This window comes from Camelus dromedarius, chromosome 26 (assembly GCF_036321535.1).
Source record: "Camelus dromedarius isolate mCamDro1 chromosome 26, mCamDro1.pat, whole genome shotgun sequence".
NCBI lineage: Eukaryota > Metazoa > Chordata > Mammalia > Artiodactyla > Camelidae > Camelus > Camelus dromedarius.
In genome coordinates this window covers 10,012,501-10,024,815 of record NC_087461.1, presented here as the reverse complement: position 1 = coordinate 10,024,815, position 12,315 = coordinate 10,012,501, and the positions used below count along the sequence as shown (strand labels likewise).

The 12,315-nt window shown below is 34.7% G+C and overlaps 1 protein-coding gene and 1 non-coding gene across 14 annotated transcripts in view; both read right to left on the bottom strand.

Annotated features, from left to right (window-relative positions):
• The window catches only part of MLLT10 (MLLT10 histone lysine methyltransferase DOT1L cofactor), a 161,266-nt gene that overhangs the window by 144,411 nt on the left and 4,540 nt on the right, over positions 1-12,315 (bottom strand). The window contains exon 1 of one of the 13 annotated variants that reach the window (XM_064479381.1): positions 3,216-3,404. The exons of 11 other annotated variants lie outside the window; for them this stretch is intronic. The gene's annotated coding sequence lies outside the window, so the exon portion shown is untranslated. Of the gene's footprint in view, positions 1-3,215; positions 3,405-12,315 lie in introns of those variants that run through there. One more of the 13 variants, XM_064479382.1, reaches the window with a different exon arrangement.
• On the bottom strand, positions 7,856-7,925 carry TRNAP-AGG (transfer RNA proline (anticodon AGG)). The gene has a single exon. It is a non-coding gene; the product is annotated as a tRNA-Pro (tRNA).

Sequence of the window (12,315 nt, the reverse complement as noted above, 5' to 3'; positions counted from 1 at the left end):
CACCATGGAAAACACTATAGAGATCCCATAAAAAAACTAAAAATGGAGTTACCTTATGACCCAGTAATCCGACTGCTGGACATGTATCTGGAAAACACTCTAATTGGAAAAGATACATAGACCCCAAGGTTCATAGCAGCACTATTTCCAATAGCCAAGACATGGAAGCAACGTAAATGTCCATCAACAGATGACTGGATAAAGAAGTTGTGGTATATATATATATATATATATATACACACAATGGAATACAACTTAGCCATAAAAAAGAATGAAATAATGCCATTTGCAGCAATACAGATCAACCTAGGGATTATCATACTTGGTGAAGTAAGTCAGATATAGACAAATACGATATCACTTATATGTGGAATCTAAAAAAAATTACATAAATGAACTTATTTACAAAACAGAAACAGACTCACAGACAAAAAACAAATTTACGGTTACCAAAGTGAGAAGGTCAGGGTGGGATGATTTAGGAGTTTGGGATTAGAAGATACAAACTACTATAATACAAAGTAGATAACCAACAAGATCTTACTGTACAGCACAGGGAACTATATTCAATAGCTTGTAATACTCCAAAAATATGAAAAAAAAATGCATATTTGTATAACTGAATCACCATGCTATACAACCAAAACTAATACATTGTAAATCAACTATATGTCAGTAAAAAAAGCTTTATTTCAAAGTCAAAACAATATTACAAGTTAAAAAATAGTTATGAAAATCCTACACATAAATACACATGAGTAAAGTAAATTAAAGAAATTAGGAGTCTTCGAATATGAATAAAATATCAATCCTTTTATGGCTTGTAATACACGGCTATTTGTTTAAATGACAAAGGAAATATACTCTGACATACATTATCCATACATCAAAGAAATACAAAGGATGGAGTGTGTTTGGGAGAGAAAAACAGCACTTTCTCCAAAAAATCAGTTACCAAAAACAAACATCCATAAATATTAATCATGTGTTGTCAAAAAAATTAAAATAAAAAACTTCCAGAAAGTCTAAATAAAATCAAACTTTCATGCACAGAGATACGGCTCATCTAAATTACTCCATCCTAACATTAAAGACAAAACAAATAAGGTAGGAACTAAGGGGCTAAAACACAAGTATACAATAGCAAAAACTAATAAACCTCAGAAGAGGCCCTTATAACTGATGATATACTTCCTAATCTCACCACATTGATGTTAATTCATTCTGTCCTATTCTAAAATAACATCAAGATGAAGATATTCACATATACATATGTATTTAACAATTCTGGTTACTTGCTTCAACTATAATCTGAAGTATAGCATAGCACTTAAGAACGAGTATCATCTCTGGAGTGCCCAGGGTTCAAAACCTGGTTTACCCATTTTTATGTGACCCTGAAACTCTATGCCTCAAGCTGCCTCACTATTAAAAAAAATAGGTTAAAATAGTACCTATATTTCACTGTCCTGTTGAGGGGGTGAAATGATTACTCCTCTATATTAAGCACCCAACTATACTTGGCACCTGACTATACTTGGCACATAAACAGAGCTCCATGGTATTTTGCAAATGAGGAAACTAAGGCTTAGAAGATAAACTGCCCAGTCATTAATCTAGTCCATCTGACTCCAAGGTCCGTGATCTTAACACTAGTACTATTCTACCTGATATCTCTGCATGAGATTATGGGTTATGTATTTTTTTTCTTTCTACTTATCTTTCTTTCCCCAATTACCAACACTGAGCATGCCTGCCTTATATTAAAATCAGAGCAAAAAAATTTTAAGACAGAAGACAACAAATACTTTGGGCTATGGGACTCAGAGAACAGAAATGCGCTGGTGGCATTCAAGAATAGCACGTAGAAAGTAATCTTTTTGGGTTATTTGTCTACTCACAGCTATGTAGAGGACACAGTACAGAAAGTGAGAATAGGACAGGAGGGACAAGATAGATGGAAAAAGAACAATTTACATCATGTGAGAGCAGTTGTAATTTCTACTTGGCTCTAGAGCAATACCACCATCAACTTCTGACCCTACTATGTAACTATAAAACTGAATTTTTTGTTTGGGGTGGGGGAGGGCTGGGGGAGGGGGTTACCCAGCCATATGCTGCACAGAAATTACATGTGTGAGAGTGAAATACAGTACTATTAGGGAAAATAATATGGACCAGAAACTGTACCAGCAGTTATATAACACTACAGGAAACCGGGAAATAACAAACATATTTGCTTTACAGAAGATAACCTTGAAATGGGGAATTATACTAAAAAGAAGTAAAAAGAAGATAAGGGAGGAGTTCACTCTAAGAATGTGTAATATGCTATCTTTTTGTAGAAAAGGAAGAAAAATAAGAGTCTATATATTTATTAACAGGTACATACATAAACAAGAAAAATGAATTAAAAAACTAGTAACAGTAGAAAGATGGGAAGCAAAACTGGGCAAATAAGAGATAGGTTTAAGAGGAAGAATTTTCACTAAACATCTTTTTATTGTATTTTTTGAAACATGTCAATATATCATCTAACCAAAAGTTAACTAAATTTAAGCTGTTGTAATAATCTAGACAAAAAAATTAAGGCTTAGATGACATCAGTGACTACAGAAGTAGAGAAACTAAATTTACAATGCCTAGGATACCTAGATATCCAGAAGGCAATTATAAATATGGATCTGAAGGCTAGAAAACTTTTCAGGTGATACTGATGCCAAGAGGCATCCAAAAGCACGCATAAGTTTACCTAAGGTGAGGTAATCAAATATAAACAGGCCAGAAGAGCAATCATGTAATTTTAAAGAAGTAAAGAAGTAATGCCCAACAGGAATCCAAAAGGCAATGTTTGAAGAGGCAAAAGAAGAAAACAGTTTCTCAGAAGTCACAGGTAAGGAGTTGCAAGAAAGATGGAGTGATCACTGTTTTAAACTCTGAAAGTGGATCAAGTATAATGAAAATTGGTAAGAAAATTCTGGGCTTGGCCATTTGAATAGCAAACTCAATAGTGATGAACTTAAGGGTCAAATGTAATGATTTAAAGAGTGAATGAATGGGAGTTTGTGATATTTATTTACACCTAAAATTTTTTCAGAAAAGGATTTGAGGCAGCCTACAAATAAAGTACCTGTATTGTAACAAAAAAATTGAAAAATGAACAATGAAAGCCAGTATGAGGGTCATTCCCCCTTATTTAGGGAAACTGCTCTTACCCCTGACTCCAACTATGTAGTTCTAGTGAGGGTTGTCATTCATAGTACCCACCCCACTCCAGCCACAGGGATGGTGGGTACATGATCCAAGACAGGCCAATCAGAGTTCTTCCCAGGATTCTTCAAGAGAGCCCCTTCTTCTGGTAGAAGGGGCTAGGAAGATGAGAGCCAAGAGCTGCCGGCAGTCATGGTTCCAGCCTCATGAAGTAGAGAGTCTGTAGTATGAGAGAATGAAATCAACACGCAGAGAAACAGAGGTAAGAGGTGAAGTCCTAATTCCCACAGGAAGAGGAGGAGAAAACAAATATACTAATAATCAGATTAACTTAACTGATGTAACTAAAGACCAGATTTGGTTCTGGGCTGCCTGGTAGCCAGAACAAAAAGAAAACCAGAATGTGTATCATAGGGCTATCAAAAAGGAGGAAATATACCAGACCCTAAAGGGAGAAAATTTTCCTGATGCTAAATTACTAAGAGTTTCTTGCACATGGATTTTTATTTAAGGGTCACTGAAGGACAAAATGGACAGTGTCCATGATGAGAGTGCTAGCTACAGCAAATGCAGATTTCATATGCTACTGCTTAAAATGACAACTATGTTATATCTTAATCACTAAGCACAACTAAAGAGGCTAGACTACAGGAGGCAGTTGAAGAAGCAAAGACATCAACTATGGTTTTATTCTTCCAGGAAGCCTGCTAGTGAAAGAGGAAAAGCAAAAGGGTGAAAAATGTTAAGGGAAAGTAAAATCCATGGGAAGATTCAGAAACGATTGTGAGCTGAGTGGGGAAAAAAATCAACCAAAAAGGACAGATAAATCAAGACCCTGGCAGAAACGGGAAAAAAACTACATCATGAACACAGGTAGTTAAATCCACTTAAAAACTACATCCTCTCCTTTCTAAAATTCCACTGAATGACATAAAATGGTATGAAGTCACAAACACAAAACAAACATACGGGAAGACAACAGTTATGAAATTTTGGAAGCTAAAAAGCAGCAGTAAATGACTTAACAGATCAGAAAAGGTTGCTGCATAAGATGGGCCCAAAAGCCATGAATCTTAGATCACACAGCACCAAAAAATGGGAGGAACTTTAGGTACCAGGCATTAGGGCTAAGGAGGTGCCATGCATAGCAGTGGCATATGTATTTGAGAGAGATGGATTCAAATGAGGCTAAAAACAGGAGGAATAAGATGTAATCTGAAAACCAATCAACCCCCTCAATCCCTTCACTACACACTACCAGGTAACTACCTCTCCCTAAGCCTAGAAAAGTGAAGAAAGGGTAAATGAGAGGAAATCTGGACTTGCAGACATCAGGTACATCTGAGCAAAGGGGTAAGCTACCTAAAAAGAATTAAGTGAAGGGGTTAGGGTATAGCTCAGTGATAGGGTACATGCTTAGCATGCATGAGGTCCTGGGTATCTCCAGTACTACCATTAAATCAATCAATCCCCCACAAAATAAGAATCAACTGAAAATCTAGTTCTGAATCATGAAATTCCAGCAACTACTTGGCTCAAAGAATATTGGTAACCAAGTTTGTGAATCCCAAACAGATGACAGAGGATATTCCTCTGAATAAACTAACCAATTGGTGGCATCCTAACTAAGGAATCCAGATAGATTACCTATAATGAAGCCAATCAGCTAGCAATTTCTGTCACACATACAGAGCTTCCAGTCATCTCATTAGGAACTTGTCTCAAATTCAAATAAGATGGCTAAGAGTCACTAGATTTGTAAGCAAAATGTCCAAAAAAAGATGTCAAAACAAATGGTACAAAGGAACTCTGAGGAAAAATCCCCGGAGCAGAAGAAAACTTCAGAAAACTGAAACAAAACAAAAACGACCATCTGATTAACATCCTCACAGAGTTAAAAGAAAATACTACACCCAAGAAACAAAAGCAGATGATAAAAAATAAATATTCAGAAAGCATAAAAGAGTCTTTAAAATTGAAAGTATAATAGAATTAAGAAATGTAAGTGAAGGGATGGAAAATAAAGAAACTGTCTTAGAAAGTAAAACACAAAGAAATAGAAAACCACAATACATAAAAAATTATAAGATCAGAAACTATAATGGAAAAGAAGCTGAAAAATATTTATGTGTGCGTATATATATATATAACTGAATCACTTTGCTGAACACCTAAAACTAACATTGTAAATCAACCACACTTAAAAAAAAATAAAATTTAAAAACTAAAAAATAAAAAAATTACAAAATCAGTTCAAAAGGTCCAACATACAAATAGAAAAAGAAAACAATGACAACTGAGGAAATTATCAAATAATACCCCCAAAATTCTCCCCTAACTGAACTCATGTGCCCTAACATGATTTACCAAACTGAAAGGACCACTGTGTTTCCAGTAAAATGAGTGAGGAAATGCACACTACCATGAGAAATATCAGAGATAACCTGGATAAAGAAAAAAATATTAAATCCAGAAAGAACAATAACATACAAAGGATGAGAAATCAGAATTTCATTGGTCTTCTTAACAGAAATACTGAGAGCTAAAAAGCAATGGAGAAACATTCAAAACTTTGAAGGAAAGCTAGCTCCAACCAAGAATTCCATATTCAGGCAAAGTATCAATCAAGTAAGATGATAAAACTGTTTCCCTTTTTTGGACTTTTGGAATTTATAGAAAATTGAACATAGAGACTACCTGATTCATGAACCAAATGGAAGATTATATGAAGAAGCAACTAGAGAGTATACAAAAGATCTAGACTTAAATAAAGAACGCAAGGAAAATGAAAATACAAGATAATTATTAATCCCAGGGAAAAAGAAAAAAAATTAACACAATATAACAATCACAGTATGCTTTAGGCTCAGAAATGAACAAAATATTTAAATAGTCATAATAATGTAAGTATTTCTGTTTAACACTACTGACTTAACCAAAGTGTGTGATATACTGAAAGACAACCTCTAAAACTTAGTATGTCAAGAACAGCTGCTTCTACATTCCTTGTAGAAATACAGAAAAAAATACCAGAAAGAACAGCCAAAAAGGAGTACCTCTGGGTAACGGGGTGAGGGTTCAAGAGCCAAGCAGCAAGGTACTGTTTTTGGTGTGAGATACACTCCTGTAGTACTACTGACTTTGTGCACTAATCACTCTGATAAACATAAAAAATTAAATCTAAACAACAAATGGAATAAACAAGCAAGATAGGCAATGTATCAGTGTACCCCTATGTTTTCATTTCTCTATTATGTAGGCTGGTTAGAAAAGAATACAAGCAAGTATTAAGCACCTACTTCATGTCAGCTGTTACACTATTCCCACAGTAAAAAAAAAGAAATTCAAGAGAGACACTGGATATTGGCTATTTACTATTTTATCTATGGTGGTAAGCCCTAATCTGCTAACTTTTTAAAATCATCTCTTTCAAAGCCATAGAACTTAGGATGCTACACTGAATTTAAATCCAAATATTAGATGTGAATCAGCAGTAAGAGGAAAAAAGTTAGCAAATGCTTAATTTTGAAAGCATTCTACATACAGACTAAAAAGTTTGTACAGAAATAAAAAGAAAAAAGTTATATACAATATTTTTTAACTGCCTCTAAAGACACCCCATCCCAGGTTCCTGCACTCAGAAGCCAGAGATAAATAATATAAATATATTTGAAAGCAATTTTTAATTATGTAGGTTAAGATAAATCTCCAGTTGGCAGGAATAAAAAAGAACTTAAAAGCTAACAGAATGAACATTAGTTGAAGCTGCGGCAATCAATGAAGACATCAGATCTAACTATACCTTACAGGCTGGGGTTGACTATGACACTACATAGTCCACAGATGTGCTGAAGAACTCTAACTGGGTTCCCTGCATAAGGACAGGAGCTGGTAAGGACCTATCCCACCACCAAAGGGGAGTCTAGTCCCAAAAAACACGGTCCTGGACCACTAGCACCAGAGAAGCTGCACTTATACTCATCTGAGTATGAATGGGAGTCACCCACGAAAAACAGGAAACTCAAGCCTATGCTAAGAGAGAACGTGGGCCCTAAATCCTTCATCTAAAAGGTGCCGGAATCCAAGTCAAGAAACAAACTTAAAAGCTGGTCCAGGGTAATGTACCCCATCAGGCAAACTGATGACAGTTTGCTGGTTACCAACCCCAAATCCATTTCCCCCTTCTTCTCTACTAATAGAATTCTTGGTTTTATTCAACTCATCAAAAGGCCCATATTTTGCATCCTCTCTAACAATTAAGAGTCAGTAAAATTAAGAATAAATTACTGACTGGGGCTTCCAGAAAAATTAATTTAAGAGGGTAAGTTACCTGGGAGTAGAACCACTTTCACCCCTAACCCCCACTGCTTTCTGCCTGGAACATCTTTTTGCAGTCATGATGACTGCAGTTCCAGCTGCCACGCTGTGACTGTGGGACAACCCAGAAAATGAAAACCATGTGCTAAGGTTGGTATAGCAGGAACACAGACAAAGTCTGAACCCTAATGACTCTACAGAGCTGCCATAAAAGCTTTGAAATGCCTTTTTGACCCGCCCCCCTTTTTTTCTGAGAGTCTTTCCTGTCCTTTTCTCTATTTGGGGGGTAGTGGGGTTGGTAATTAGGTTCATTTATTTATCTTTTAATCGAGGTACTGGGGATTGAACCCAGAACTCCTGCATCCTAAGCAGGCATTCTACCACTGAGCTATACCCTCCCCTTAACTCCTTTTAAATAAAGAAATTTGTTAAATTGCTAATTTGCAGAAGCCACTATAATCTAGTCTTTGTTACTAGCAGCCAAATGTAGTTGTTAGAGCAAATGCAAAAACTTCCCTCAGTTAACACCTTCCCAAACCCAAGTCAGAGGAGCAAGAATCCCAAGGAAGACAACTCCTAAGGATTAGCTCACAGTTAAAAATTACAAAGCATATGAAGACATCTACCACCACCAGTAACAAAACAAATAAAAGAATTCCAAAATCTCTGAGGATTTTTAAAGTAATTATGTTTTATATGCTCAAATAAATAAATATAGTGCTTAAGGCAATAATAGCAAGATACTATGAAAAAAGGGGCAAACTGAAAAAATAAAAACAGCAAATCTAGACATGATTTACTCAGAAAAGAAATTCAGACTGGATAAACAATAAACATAAATTTGAAGACAGAGCTAAAGAGATTATCCATAATGCAGAGATAAGATAGAAAATATGAAAGACAAATTAAAAGACATGAAAAAAAGAATGAGAATCCTAAGTAACAGTCCTGGAGAAGAAAATATAATGGGAAGGTGATAATACTTGAAAAGATAAAGCAGAATATTTTCCAAATTGGATGAAAAACATGGAGTCCTTGGAATGAAAAAGGAGATCAACTCTCATGCAGGATAAACAGACTGTCAATAGATTTCTTTGTAGCACAAACAGGTGCCAGAAAACAATCTAAAATAAAATCTTTAGTTACAATAACTATTATCCTAGAATTCAAACTAGCACACAAGAAAGCAAAATAAAGACATTCTTACATGCAAAAAGATTAACAAAGCTTACTTACTACTTATTACACAGACCTTGGGGGGAAAAAAAACACCAAAAATTTTCAAAAAGAAAAGGACCCATACAGCAGAAAGAAAACAAAAAACTGGGTGGGGCAAAATATCAATTAAGTAGTCTAAATTCCAAATGACTATAAAAAAAAAAACTACTAATTTGGGAGATTAAAAATTAGATGGAATTAAAATACAGACAACAATGAAACAGATTCTGCAATGGAAAGTAAGGGAATATAAGGCGTCCTAAGGTCCTTGGCTTTGTTCAAAAGGAATACAAAGATTAACTTTAGACTCAAAGAAAAACATAAAGTATGCACATTAAAATTTTAAAGGCAATCATTAAGAAATAGAATATATAACCTCCAAATCAGCCCAGATTTTTTTTAAAGGAATAAAGAACACTCAATCACTCCAACTGAAGGAAAAAATTGGGGAAAAACACGGTAAATAGCTAACACAAAATAAAATTTAGAAATAAGCTCAAATGTATCATCCGAATATCCTTTATATGTATTAGTACAAATGTAAACAAATAAAACTTGCCTGTTAATACAGATTCTTAGACTATATTTTTAAAAATCAAACTTCACTATATTTACAAGGATGTTCACTGCAGCCCTATTTGTGATTGTGAAAAACTGGAAACCTAAATGACAATCAATAATAAGGGAATTAAATAAATCCTAGTACTTCTGTGACAATACTAAAGCAGACAGAATGAACGAACTAGATTGGTATATATCATTGTAGCTATGTCACAAGTAGCTGTATCACATACCATAGAACACATATACAGCATATAATTCCTGTAAAATAATACGATACCAGATGGTGTATATGGAAATATACATGTAGTATGAACACTAAAACACAGACGGTAGTATATATATATATACAGTGGTATACTATTCAGTCTTTAAAAAAAAGGGAGGAAATCTTGACATCTGTGACAACATAGATGGACCCTGAAGGCATTATGCTAAGTGAAACAAGCCAGAGAAAGACAAATACTACAGGACCTCACTTATACGTGGAATCTAAAAAACCAAACTCAAAGAAACAGAAAACAGATTGTTGGCTGTCAGAGGCAGTGGTCCTGGGTAGGGAAATAGATGAAGGTGATTAAAAGACAAACTTCCAATTATAAAATAATTAAATTCTAAATGTAATGTATAGTATGGTAACTGCTGTTAACAATACTGTATTGGGTATTTGAAAGTTGCTAAGAGTAAATCTTAAAAGTATTCATTAAAAGAAAAAACTTGCAAGTATCTGAGGTGATGGATCTTACCTAAATCTAATGAGATAATCATTTTGCAATATATACATATATCAAATCATTAAGTTGAACGCCTCAAACTATTCCAATGTTACACTATCAATTATAGCTCAATAAAGCTGGCAAGAAAAAGTACATATAGATGGGAACAACAGACACTGAGAGTCATGGCTGACTCTAGACTGGGGAGAATACAAAAACTACTTCAACTTAACTTTTTAATTTATATTCTTTTTAAGCAGAAGGGAAGACTTGAAGCAAATGTAAAGAAATGACATTTGTTCATTTTGGGTGGGGAAGATATTCATTTTATGTTCTATGGTGTTCAGAACTATTTGTGATAAATGTATATTAGTGTAAGTTTTAATGACTAGAATTAAATATAAATATATAGTTAATGTGGTTAAGTATACTGCATATGGTTTTACAGATTTACAGAGATTTATCTGTATTATGTATGTTCAACAAGCAAAAATTACAAAATTAATTAATTAATTAAAAATAGTGCCACTGTCGATCAATCCCTAAAACCTAGGTTTTGATTCCATCCAGCATTCTTCCCTAGCAATGTAATAAGCCAGGAAGAACTGCAATAAAAAGAGGCAGCACAATAGTGAAAAGTTACAGCTCACTTCCTATAGGAAACAAATCATCTTTCATTTAGAGTCAAAAGAGCAAGACTTAAATAACAAAAATTCTTAATTGGCTTTTGGCTATTTTATTTTTTTGCAAAATCCACTCTCAACATGTTTTCAAGGTAGAATACTTAAATATCTAAAATATACTCTCTGTATCTTATTAAAATTGTATAAGTAAATAAAAGTTCTCATAAATCTCTTCAGCCTATGGTAATTAAGAATAAATACACATCAAATACAAAAATAGTCATCAGCGAGTATTTTAACCTCTAACCGCTATAATAGTGGTTAGTAAACAGTGTAAGTCTAATCAAAAAATTTCAGTAAAAATAAATATTCACTGGAAGTGAATAAAGCAATTGAAGTGCTTTACCTGAACAATGAATGCCTATCTAACAAAGAGCTTCCCTTCAAAACCAACCAAACTTTTCCCTCAATCCCCATCTACTTTTATTTTCGTCTTTCCTTACTTTTTCAACATTCTATCTACTCCTACAACCCCTACTCTCTTCGATGCCCTGTACCAAGTGTCTGCCCAAACCAGGGAACTACAATTGCTGTCTCAAGAACTTTTCTTAGTTCTTCAGCATCCTTGGCAGCAATGTCACTATCAAGTACTCTTTCCTAAAAGACAATTGCCAGGGTATAGCTCAGTGGTAGAGTATGCGCTTAGCATGCACAAGGTCCCAGGTTCAATCCACAGTACCTCCACTTAAAACAAACAAACAAAAAAGCATTAAAAAAAAATTGTGTTGCTACTAGACCCTACAAGTTCTCCTCTCCTGACAGTTCATTATCCATGAACTTCCTTTTCAAAGCCATTCTACATCAAACTACTTGTCTAAAAGTACTGCTTCATTGTTCTGGATTTTTACTCTTTAGTATCTGTCAAGGTATTACCAGCTCATAATTTCCCCTTCTCTGAGAAGGGAGCTATCCCAAACCCCCTTACTGTGTCTGAGCAACTCAACCTTATTTTCTAGCCATGGCTAGCTAACAGGTCCAGAACTAAACAAGCCAAGAAAGAGTTCCCCACCCCCTGCCCAAAGAAACACGTGATTCGGACTAAGATTTAGTCTCTTGAAACGGGAGACAGAAAACATTAAGGGCTGAAGTATGGCAATCTTTCACCACAAGAGGCAATATACAACAGTGTGGCTGAGAGCTTAATCACAGCCTAGACTCCACCTAAATATGTATTTCTCCTAACACTGTAACGTCCTTATCTATAAAAGTGAGAGTAACAGAATATCGGCCTCATACATTTGATAATTTAAAAAGATAACTGGTATAGAATATTTAGCAAAGTACCTGACAGTAAACAATCAAAAAAGTTAGCTATTGATAGTTGGTGTAAGCAGCAGAGAAAAGAAAAAGAATCAAGCAGACACAAAGAGAAAAGCAGAAGTAAGATTAAGACTAATCCAACTCCCTTTCTAAGTCATGGATACATTTCCAGGTTAGGATTCTTGGTTCTCATATCCTTATAACAAAAAGTCCCTTCTTTGCTTATTTAACCTTGGAATGAGTATTTCGCTCTACACAAATGACCCTACCTTTTATAACTGTACACTACAGAAATCTACAGTAGGCTGTGCTTCTTCTTTAATTAATGACCCCCATATCCCACCAAATAA